This window comes from Mobula birostris, chromosome X, assembly GCF_030028105.1.
Source record: "Mobula birostris isolate sMobBir1 chromosome X, sMobBir1.hap1, whole genome shotgun sequence".
Lineage (NCBI taxonomy): Eukaryota > Metazoa > Chordata > Chondrichthyes > Myliobatiformes > Myliobatidae > Mobula > Mobula birostris.
The window spans coordinates 65,013,308-65,024,613 of record NC_092402.1 but is presented as its reverse complement, the minus strand read 5'-3'; positions in this window follow the sequence as shown (position 1 = coordinate 65,024,613).

Genomic DNA, 11,306 nt, shown 5'->3' with positions numbered 1-11,306 from the left:
TTTTCAGTGAACTCATTTGACACCCTAACCACTGGATTGGACCGAACTGTCGCACATCCATCCTTAGTAACCTCTTCCATTGAGAGCTGAACTTGAAACCTGACAGCCCATTGATCTTGTGCTCCCAACTGTTGCCTCTCCTGCTCAAACTCTTGCAGTTTTGACCCTCTACACAGTGGTTACATCATTGGATTAGTAGACCAGAAGTCTGGACTGAAAATGTAAAATAAATGAAAAGGACCTGCATCGTACACTGGGGTGCTCTCTTCAGTTACCGGGGGAGATAACTGTAGCCTTTGGCCAGGAGCAGATGTCGTCAGATGGTGCCCAACCTTTACAGAGTGCTTCGACCCTTGATCGAATCCGAATCAGGTTTATTTTCACCGGCATGAGTCGTGGAATTTGTTAACTTAGCAGCAGCAGTTCAATGCAATACATAATATTGAAGAAGAAAAATAATAATAAATAAATAAGTAAATCAATTACAGTATATGTATATTGAATAGATTAAAAATTGTGCAAAAACAGGAATAATATATATTTAAAAAGTAAGGTCGTGTTCATGGGTTCAACGTCCATTTAGGAATCGGATGGCAGAGGGGCAGAAGCTGTTCCTGAATCGCTGAGTGTGTGTCTTCAGGCTTCTGTACCTCCTACCTGATGGTAACAGTGAGAAAAGGGCATGCCCTGGGTGCTGGAGGTCCTTAATAATGGATGCTGCCTTTCTGAGACACCGCTCCCTGAAGATGTCCTGGGTACTTTGTAGGCTAGTGCCCAAGATGGAGCTGACTAGATTTACAACCTTCCGCAGCTTCTTTCGGTCCTGTGCAGTAGGCCCTCCATACCAGACAGTGATGCAGCCTGTCAGAATGCTCTCCACGGCCCAACTATAGAAGTTTTTGAGTGTATTTGTTGACATGCCTTGAAGATGTCCTGGGTACTTTGTTGGCTAATACCTAAGATGGAGCCAACTAAATTTATGACCCTCTGCAGCTTCTTTCGGTCCTGTCCTACCACTCAACTCTCCAGTTGTCGGGTCAGCAGTGGTGGGCAGGTCACTGCCCATCTGCTCCTGACTTCCAGCTCAACTCCTCTCACCTGCTCCATATCCAGCAAGAGGCTCTTTCTGCTTCCTCCCCCACCCTACAAGCTGCTTGGTTCTTGCTGTTTTCATCAAGGTCCAGCGCAGACAGCAACCTCCCTGCTGACCTTGTTGGGAACCTTCTACAGCCAATCTCCACGGGGAATAGCCACATCTGCAGTCCATTGTCCCTGCACTCCTGGACTAAGGACAGGTACTTCAGGACTTTCTTGTCGTGAGCCTCTTCACATCCTTCCTCCCATGGTACTGTGAGCTCCACCAGGGTGATTTTCTTGTCTTTGGTGGATGACAGTATGATGTCTGGTTAAAGTGTGATTTGTACCACCTCTGGGAACTGCAGCTTCCTCCCCACATCGACCCTCATCTCCTATGATTTTGGACGTTTGCAGCAGATTGGATTTAGGCCTCTTTGATATGACTGGCATGGCCTTCTCTTGATGAAAATGACTGCCCTGTTTGCCTCTCTGCCAGCTGGTCTCTTTTTACACCTCTCCCGCTCCAATGTGTCAGCAGGGGACAGCAGGACATCGCCGTGGCGCCACCTGTACTGTCCTTGTGTTAAAGCTGTTTTGCATCCAGACAGTATGTGTGCCAGTGAACCCCACTGACCACAAAGCTTGTAGTTAGGGTCCTCTCTCAGCCCCCATGTGTACAGCTGTGATGGTGTAGGGAGAGTGTCATACACGGACCGCAGGAGGAAGGAAATGCGGAAGGGCTTCAGTCTCCAAAACTCTGCCCAGTGATCTTGAGCTTGGGGAGATCCCATTTTGTGCAGGCTCCCTGAGACCCCTAACTCCACTGCCTTTGATGCCCACCTTTCGTCCTCGTGGTCCCGTATCTCTGCCTGGACCATGTCACATCTATCCTTTTCACTTTCACTCCCGCATCACTGAAAGTGTGAAGAGCTGAAGCCCTGCCGTCCCATGCATGGATTGCCAATAATGTCTCTCAATTGCAGGGGAGCTCACTGCCTGATCCATGGCCGAGTTGGTGGACCACTTTCGGCCCAATCTTGTTGTGACTCCTGCATGATTTACTAGCTTGTCATCAGAGCCCCTCAGTGCTAACACAGCTCTATGCTTTGCCACCTTGAACTCCTCCACTACCGACGGCAACAGGAGCTGTAGCTGGCCTGATCTTATGTAAAACCCCACTGAAGAAAAACTTGGGGAGGATCCCCAGCCACTTCTGCAGGTGCTTGTTGACTTTCCTCTCGATGCCTTCAACAGTGGTCATGAGCATCTCATACACAGTGAAGAGCCAGAGCAGCTTTGGAAGACCCTGTTGGTACAGCCATGTCTTAAATTTACCAGGGAGTCCTGTTTTGTCAATCTTCATCAGCCACTCTTCAGTCTGCTTTACGGTGTCGGTGGTGTTGGCGCTGCCCATCATTGCTGCAGTAAACCACTTTCCAAAACACTTTATGGCGTTGTCCTCTATGGATGGAATGACTTCTCCCTGTACCTGAAGACTGAACTTGCTAGTAACCTTGCCCTTTATAATCACCATGCATCTGGACTTCCTGGCCTTGAAGGTCATCCTAGCCCAGGTCGCTACACTGTCCAGGGTTTCCAATATCCATTTTGCCTAGACATTGTTACTGTGGTTACTGTGATGTCATCCATGAACTCCCATATTACAGGTTGTCGGCTCCCGGGCTCCAACGCTGGGCCTCAGGTTATCCCTGCAGCTGCTGCTGATATGAGGAGGTTCATACCCATGACAAACAAGATGGGGGAGTTGGTACAGCCGGTTAAAATCCCTTTTTGGAGGTTTTGCCACCCGGTTGTGAAGTGGGCTGAAGTGAAGTGTAGCTTGAATCTCCTAGGTAGCTGGTGATCATGCCTCGCGTTACTGATGGGATATGGTAGTGGTCCAGGCCAACCTGGACGAGGATGTGTCGAATTGGTCCGTAGACATTGGTTCGGTCTAACCAGACAACTGTTAAGGTCACCTTTCTTCAGCCTGGCCTCGCGGATCAATTGGACTAAGGACTGGTACTTCAGGGCATCATAATGTGAATCATGATGACCTGGAGCAACTGGAATCTTGCAAAAACCTATCCAGTTCATCAAAGTCCTTGAGGGTGGGGAACCTGCCATTCTTACCCAGTGTGACTCCAGATCACCAATGTTACTGGCTCCAATCTGCCTTCTGAATTGATCACTCAGTTTAAGGGCAATTAGGGATGGGCAGTAAGTGCTGGTTCTACAGGTGATGTGCCCATCCTGGAAGATGAATATGTGACAGAGAAAACTTGGGCTTTCTCCTGAAGAAAGCCTTACCTGTGCATTCTCACTGGCTCCTTCCTTTCCTTATCTCCTCTGCAAACACATTCAGCTGCTATCCTGCAGCCTGCTTCGAAGTGTCAATTGTGGCTTAGTGGGCTGCATTCTTGCTTGAGGGTCAGAAGATTGTGAGTCAAGACCCACTCTGGGAAACAGTGTGCAGAAATGTGTGTGTATGTGTGTGTGTGTGTGTGTGTGTAATGGGGAGGGGGGAAGGTTTCCCTGTCAGATAAAACGTTAAACTGAGGCTCTGGCTGGTCTCTGATGTAGGTGTACAGTAGATTTCATGTTACCTCAAGGACAATTTGGGGTCCCTCAATACTCCTCATCCAATGTGAAAGACAGATGAAATGGTGGTGCATTGTACTTTCTATACCACAAGTGTGATAACTTGATTTTATTTAAAATGTATACCCTATTCATAAAAATATAAGCAGGAAGTACAATCAGTATACATCTCTCTTGTTATGCTGTCAAATCAATGTACCGTCTTACAAAGCATCAGTATTGGTCTTTAAATCTTTCCAGTGCCTTGACCTGTGTCTGCCTCCCACTATTTAGTTTAGTTTGCTGACTTTCCTTTTATACTAGGGTAGCACAGTGACACGGAGGCCTATGTTCAATCCTGACATCCAGTGCTGTCTGTATGAGATTGTACGTTCTGTCTGGGAGCACCCTGGGCTTCCTCCCACATCCCAAAGATGTGCTGAGTCGGTAAGTTAATTGCATTCTGTAACTTGTTTCTAGTGTGGGTGGGTGGTTGAAGCGTTGGAGGGGGCCGGTGGTGGAGGAAGGGAGAGAATGGGTTAGGTGACAAGGAAATGAGAGGAGGAATGGGATTGATCAGAAGAACTGGCATAGAACTGCTGAGCCCGCTCCGGGCTCTGTGACGTTTACTCCGCTCTGTGCTGAACTGAGGCTGAGGCTGCGGCCTGCTTCGGCTGCTCTGGGCTTTCCGTCTCAGGATTCACTTTCATCCTAAATGCTATTTGCTTACTTTTATTGTTTGCACAATTTGTTTTCTCTGCACATTGGGTGTTTGTTGGTCTTTTTTTTAATGGGTTCTATTGGGTTTCTTTATTTTGCGGCTGTCTGTAAGGAGACGAATCTCAAGGTTGTATATAGTATAACTTTGATAATAAATATGCTTTTAGTTTTGACTTTGAACTTTAGACTTGATGGGCTGAATTGCCTCCTCTTATGTTAGAAAAGATTGAAAGTTTCTCTCTCATCTCACAGAAACTAGTCAGCGTTACCCAATAATCTGCACCAGTGCAGCTTTAACATCCCCACAGCCTTGCAAGGTGGAGTTAGCTGCAGGGCGGTCTCCACATTCACTGCATTCAGTTCCATTCCAGAGGATCTGAGCAATCAGCAAGGCAGAAGGATCTCTATTTCCTTCACTCCTTTCAAGCTGTCACATAAACCAGCTTACTTAAACAGTACCACCTAGGCCACTGGGATTTACTCACATGAAAGCAAAGGTTTACATTCAACGAAAGGCTCTCATCGTCCGTCACTGAGCTATTCCACCCACCCCCCCCCACACTCCAACACACAGACTATCGGCTGACGTGATAGGATTTCATCATTTGCAAAGATCGGTCAAGGAAAAGATAGCCTTACCTAAACAGCCCTGTTAGCATGTCCCAAAGCACTTTACAGACAATAAACTCTTTCAGAAGTGTGGGTACTATGTAGGATCCGAGGGCACGGAGGAGAAATTTCTTCAGCCAGAGAGTGATGAATCTGCGGAATTTATTGCCACAGACGGCTATTGAGGCTAAGCAGCTGGGTGCATTTAAGGCAAAAATTGATAGGTAAGGTGGGGTTAAGGGTTACAGGGAGAAGACAGGAAAATAAGGTTGAGAAAAGAATCAGCCAGGATTGAATGGTGGTACAGACTCGATGGGCCAAATGACCTAATTCTGTTCCTATATCTTATGGTCTAATGGTCTAATTTAATGATCTCGCTTTAACAAATATATTTACCTGACCACTTTCTCACCAAAATCAGTGCCATTAGCACAAGGAATGTGTTGAAACTGATCATTTCAAGCAGGTTTTGCCTGAGTTCTTTGGCCTGAATCCCATCTGCACCTGGGGCCAGTGCAATATGACACTGCCTGACACCAGCATTCACTTGAAGCAGAAAGACGTTTGCAACCGGTTCCGAGTTTCTGATGGATATATTGAAAGGGTCACTGGAAACAAAGAATAAAATCAAGGCACTAGAAGGCCCTTGTCATGCCAGCCTAAAACACAAAAGATGTGGCTGATTCAACTCTTGGACACAGCACTTGTAAATCTTCTGCTTACCTTTTGACCAGACAGGGGAGAGAGTGTGATTCAATGGCCAGTTTGGCCTACAGTCCACCACGGAAGCAATGGATAAACCTACAGGTTATTGGATGACTACACGTCCACACCTGCAGAAATAGAGTGTACAGATCGCCAGCGAAAGGGGTGAAAATGCAGCCATCATGGCCTGGTGTCTGACTTTGAGTGTGGCTGTGTCAAGCTGGGTGTGTGGACTGTGGCTGTGCAAACAACAAATGCTACTGTGTGCTGAAGCTCTGCCTGTCCCTGGTGTTGGGAAGGAGGGGTTGGCCAGGGTACTGTGGACTGCTCCTTTCACAGGGCTCGTCACTCCCTTTCGTCCAGCCAATTCTTCACAGTGCATTACATCATGAAGGCTAACAGTATTGTAAGGATTCCTGCCACCCTGGCCATTCCCTTTTCTCCTTCTGGGAGAAGATACAGGAGCTTGACAGCCCGGACAGTGAGACTCAAGAACAGCTTCTTCTCCACTGCTGTCAGACTCCTGAACCAGTCACCTCTTTCACATCCTCTTCCTGGTGGTTCTGGCCACATTCTCAGACACTTAATTCTACCTCTTACTTTGGCATTTCTTTTTACACTCCCTCAGTTTGCATTGCAGTACTTGGCATCAATCTGCTGTGTTTGCACTCAGCTCTGTATATATTGTATTTATTATTACCATGTACACTGTTTACTCTGTAAGCTTAATGCAGATGAGGTATTTCATTGCATCCTGGTGTATATGACAATAAACCAATCTGAATCAGCTGGACTGTGCCATATCACCTGCCCCTTGTGGATAATTTTGTGCAGAAGAACATCTTCGACCATCAGCCCATCAGGCAGTAGAGTGTTTGAAACACAAGGTCTTGTGGGAGAAGGTGGATCCAAATGGATAGCCTCCAGCGCAGGCCCCCACAGTCACTTATCACTAGAACTCAGAAGCAAGCAGTAAGGCCCTTTCCAACTGGTGGAGAAGGGCCCTGTCAGTCAAATCTTTCACTGACAGCTGGCACCTCGGGGACCTGGGAATACAGATCCGTAATTCCTTGAAAGTGACATCACAGACCGATAGGGTCATGAAGAGAGCTTTTGGCACATTGGCCCTGAGGACCTGAGCTGGAATGTTATGCTGAAGTTGTACACGACGTTGCTGAGGCCAAGCTGAGATATTACGTGCAGTTCTGATCACCTACCTACGGGAAAGATCTCAATAGCTTTACAAAGTACAGAGAAAATTCCGGATGTTGCCGGAACTTGAGGAACTGAGTTAAATAGGTTAAATAGGTTAGGACTTTATTCATTGGAGCGTAACAGAATGAAGGGAGATCTGATAGAGGTATACACAATAACAAGAGGTATAGATAAAGTGAATGCACGCTGGCTTTTTCCACTGAGGTTGGGTGAGACTAGAACTAGAAGTCATGCAGGTAGGTTTAGGGTGAAAGGTGAAATATTTAAGGGGAATCTGAGGAGGAACCTCTTCACTCAAAGGGAGGTGCGAGTGTGGAAGTGGTGGGTGTGGGTTCAGTTGTAACATTTAAGAGAAGTTTGGATAGGTACATGGATAGAGGTATGGAGGGCAGGTAGATGAGACCAGGCAGAATACCAATGTGGCATGCACTAGATGGGCTGAAGGGACTGCTTCTGTGCTCTATGATGCTATGGCTTTATAACCACTGAGTGCAGCCCATGAGGTGGCTGCACTGGGGATGAGACCTTCACCCATCTCCTTCTGGAAGGTCAGGAAAGAGATACTGTGGTGCTGTACATTGTGTGACACAGGACTCCGTCCAGCTGTTTCCAGAGACACTGAGACAAATACCAACCGCTGCTGGAAGGTTATGAATCTGGTAAAGAAGTTCTCTGGCCCAAAGCTTCCAGTGGATGGGGCCATCCACGGCCAAATGCCGCAGGCTGGTATCTCTCAACATCCAGGACGACGTGTTTCGGGGTGCATGGCAGCCTGGTGAGTCACCACAGAGGGTCACAGTGGAGGGTCCTCATGCCATTGTGCACTGAGGGGTTGGAACCCTGGGACTGTGCAAGGAATAGGTGTAAAGGAAATTTGACTTTGTGTTGATGTGATGTAAGTGAAATGATATGGCTTGTACAGAGCAAAGTAATGTGTGAATACACTGTACTGTATCATATTTGCAAATTTTCCAAATGAAGAAATATTTTTGAAATTAAGAATATCTTCTCTTTCTTTGCTGTAATTGTGAACTCTGCTCCCTGCGTGACCCTCTCCACAATTCTGCTGCTTCCCTTATCGCTGGTGCTCGAGTTATTCCAGACATCAGTGCAAACATGTTTCAAAATTTCTGACCCTAAATATTTGGATAATCCAAAATTCCTGCTCAGCCTTACAATCTAATAACAATTTAGCAGCTGAATCTCTGATAAGAAGGCTGATAAGAACGGGAAGATTAGAGTCAGTAGACTGGTTGGCCTCCGGAAGCTTCCCTGCATTCTATTATTTCAAGGTTTACACTGTGCATGCCAGCAATACTACTTCATTAGGAATTTGAGGAGATTTGGTATGTCACCAAGGACTATTGCAAATTTCTGTAGATGTATAATAAAGAGCAATCTGACTGGCTGCATCACCGCCTGTTGTGGAGGCTCTAGTGCACAGGATCACAAGAGGCTGCAGAGGGCTGTAGACGCAGCCAGTTCCATCACAGGCTCAAGCCTTTCCACCATCGAGGACTTCTTCAACGGACAGCATCCCAGTTCATCATTAATGACCCTCTGCATCCGAGACATGCTATCTTCTCATTACTACCATCGAAGAGGTGGTACAGGAGCCTGAAGACCCTCACTCAATGATTCAGGAACAGCTTCTTCCCCTTCGTCAGCAGATTTCTGAACAGTCCACCAACTCATGAACATGACCTCATTACTCCTGTTTATGTACTATTTATTTATTTTGTAATTTATAGCAATTTTATGTCTTTGCACTGTACTGCTCCTGCAAAGCAACAAATGTCATGTCATATAAGATGGTGACAATAAGCCTTATTCTGATTCTGATTCTTTCTGTAGCCCACTGCTCTTAATATCTTTGGTTAACAATCTCAGATTTAAAATTGATGACTGCCCTGGTATCAAGTTTTGCTTGAGCAGGATTTCTGCATTCAACAAACGTGTGTGGATTTGCTTCCAAAAGCACTCCTGAAACCCCTGCACTTTTTGTCAAGTCTACCCTGCACTCCCTGGTCCCAGAATTGCCAAGTAACGTACATCATTCCTTGCCTTGGACTTTAGCTGTCCCCATATTATCCTGAGAAATTTCAGTAAGTGATACCTTAATGTAGATTCCAGGCCAAACATCCAGAGATGATGGTTGTATGATTTAATAAGTCAAGGGAACTCAGCAGGTCAGGCAGTATTGGTGGAGGGAAATAGACAGTCAATGTTTCAAGTCAAAACCCTTCACCTGGACCAAAAATGTTGACTGTTCCATTCCCCTCCACAGATGCTGCCTGACCAGTTGAGTTACTTCAGTATTTTATGTGTTGCTTCAGATCTGAGCATCTGTTGATCCTTGTGTCTCTGTGATCTCGTAATTTTAAACCTTGGCCTCCAGGAAAGCCAACAGCCTACAATGTCAGTATCTCATCCCTAAGCTGCTTTCCTGGGTTACAGGCGTGGTCTAGCCCAGGTTAGGTGGGGGTGTGGGGAGCAGCTTTCTTGGCTTAACTGAAGAATGGACTCTTTAAACAAACCTCTACAGATCATTGGAAAAGGATTAGGAAAACTAACAGAGGGAAGAAAAGCAAGGTAGCAGACTGCCCGGGGAGTGGAACACCCACTACATGGTTGGTGGCTCCATCAACCACTGTAACTTGCTCCTGGAGGATGATAGAATCAGTGATGAAGAAGTGACTGGGAAATTTTCAAGGGACACACACAGTCAAAATTCTGGAGGAATTCAACAGGTCAGGCAGCGTCTACGGAGAGGAATAAATAGTCGACATCTTGGGCCAAGGCTCTTCATCAGGACAGGAAAGGAAGCGGCACAAGGTGGTGGGAGGGGAAGAATTGCAAATTCAAGGGGGTATTGGGTGGCTCTGTGAGCCAACATGGATTCAATGGGCCATAATTTTGCATGGAATATGCATGTACTGTGCAGAGCCTGCTCGTTCCCAGACTCACTGAACTGATTGGGTGTGCGGAACTACACCTTTGCCACTTTATTACTGGGCTGTACACTTTGTGCAGGCTTGCTTGGCCTAGGCGGTCAATACTATATTTCTATTTCAAAAATAAACTTTATTCCTAATAAAATGTACATACAAAAATAAAAGCAACAGAGCAAATATATTTACATTCTTAGTGTCATTTGGTCAACATATTCAGTGGTGTTAATATTTATTTAAAACCATAGTGTCATTGCAACTCATGTCTTCCCCTGGGGTGACACACCCTTTTAATACCTGAAGGGTTTCCCTACTGGACTCAGCCCCTCCTTGTGCACTAGTGGAAGGAGCCTTGAAAATAGAAAATAGGTGCAGGAGTAGGCCATTCGGCCCTTCGAGCCTGGTCCTTCTCCACAGAGCCTCAGAGTTAGCTGCACCAAGCTTGAGTGCCACACTCCCCTCGGCCACAGCAGCTGCAAAGGGGTCTGGATCTTACCAGGAGCCCTTGCTACAATTGCCGGGCAATGAATGAGTCACGGGCAGGAGCTCCATAGAACCCAAGGTAATGAAATAAAGAGAGATGGAGGAGCCAGCTTGCATCATTCACTCAGCTGGAAGTGCACTGCTTTGTAAGTTGATGTGGATTTGTATTATGTGACCACCTCAGGAGCTGCTGTCCCAGATCATGAAGCTTTGCAGGATGCACAGAGCCCATCTGAACTCACCAAATGTCAGTCTGGTCCCAGCTTTTATTTTGCAGAGATGTGTTTTGCGTATCACCTTCTAGCTTGTACTCCCCCCCTCCCCCTCCCCACCTTCCTTTCCAGTCCTGAAGAAAGATCTCGGGCTGAAGTGTCGACTGTTCATCCATTTCCAGGGATGCTGCCTGACCTGCTGAGTTCCTCCAGCATTTTGTGTGTGTTGTGGAGGGTTTGGTCTTATTGACAGGGGCCAATTCCTGTAACACTATTGCACAGGAGTGGGCAGCACAGCTGTGTTTACAACAGTGATGTGTCCGTAAAGGCATGCTGCCAACTGGCATGTTCCAGCCTACAGGAGTACATGCTGAAGGGTGCACATAAGCCTAAGGCACTGTGGGGAAGGACGACAATTTGCACTCCTTCTGTCACTGAACACTGAGGGGCTGAATGTGGTGGGGAATTCTCTCAAACCTCAAAAGAGTATATATATCACTCCAGGGGACCATGAGTGGCAATAGTCATCATCATCATCATCAGGTGCCGTGCCCAGTTTGAGCTTTGACTGCCATGGCCCACACACTCCTGTTTCGGGTCAAGTGGATCAATTCATTGGTATTCATTTCCAGGTCTCTGGCTGCTGTCTCCATCATCATTTGTCTTTGTCTTCCTCTTGCTTTCTTCCCTTCAATCTTTCCCATAATTACCGTGCATTCTAACTCCTCTTTCCTAATCACATGTCCAATGAAGA